The sequence below is a fragment of the Austrofundulus limnaeus genome, unplaced genomic scaffold, assembly GCF_001266775.1.
Source record: "Austrofundulus limnaeus strain Quisiro unplaced genomic scaffold, Austrofundulus_limnaeus-1.0 Scaffold1226, whole genome shotgun sequence".
Taxonomy (NCBI): domain Eukaryota; kingdom Metazoa; phylum Chordata; class Actinopteri; order Cyprinodontiformes; family Rivulidae; genus Austrofundulus; species Austrofundulus limnaeus.
Window position 1 is genome coordinate 65,365 of NW_013953628.1, and position 1,017 is coordinate 66,381.

General features: G+C 32.1%; 1 protein-coding gene across 1 annotated transcript in view; it reads left to right on the top strand.

The window, feature by feature from the left end:
* skic8 (SKI8 subunit of superkiller complex) overlaps positions 1–1,017 on the top strand; it is a gene marked incomplete at its 5' end in the record, with an annotated part of 38,215 nt that overhangs the window by 1,720 nt on the left and 35,478 nt on the right.

Sequence of the window (1,017 nt, forward strand, 5' to 3'; positions counted from 1 at the left end):
CTTTTTTGATACATCATTGTTGACAATAGTTACATGTTTGAACAATAGTTTCAAATATTGATAATCAACACTAAGTTTTAAAAAGAAATTTTCACATTAAAGAATAACTTTTGGTATTTATAAATGTTTATTTGTCATTAATAAACAGTGTACTGTTTTACACTTTTCTATAAGTCTCCCTTTGACAGTTGTGAATATTTATAATGCAGTAATATAGAACATAATGTTACAATATGTGTTTCTTATTGTTATTGTGCTTACAATATATTAACCTAGTCTGAAATGTTTAATAAGCACCTTTAGATGTCATATGTACGTGAACTGATTTGTCTCATTATTTGGTAAGAAACTGGACTGTTTTGTCTCTTTCTCGTCCTTAGTTATTGCATAATAAACATTTATTAATGATTTATAAAGTGTTTACAGATGAATTAATATAATATCTATAAACTCTTTATAAGGCCTCTATAAGGGGAGCCTTGTTGTAAAGTTTATTAAAATTAACTCTATGTAAATAACAATGCCTATCAACTCATACAGTCTGTGGTTTAAGCTGTATCTTTTTTGAGAGTTAAAAAAATGCAGTTTTTACCATCATATGGTCTAAAATCCTGTGTGATTTCTGTGGTGTGTACCTCCAGATTTCGTACTGTCGCTAGGTGGCGATAATGAGCCTCTCAGTTGTTTCCTGAACTCTAACATGGAAAATCAAAGTAGTCCAAAGGGCGGAAGTTATGTTTAATTCTGTGGTGTTTCGCATCGAGACACATGAGAATCTATGAGCTTTCTCATGTTAGCAAAACACTGTCCATTTTAAGGTATGATGTCGTAGATAATAACTGGTTTAATGTCAGAAAACTGATCGTCGCTGTTCATTGCATCTTGTAGCTGCGCTAACGTGTTAGCAACAACTGCTAGCCACCGTTAGCTGCATGTTGTACACATCGATTATTATTATTTCTGCAGACAGGTTAAGTGTTTAGGGTTGCATTTAAACACCCGGCTTCTATATATATA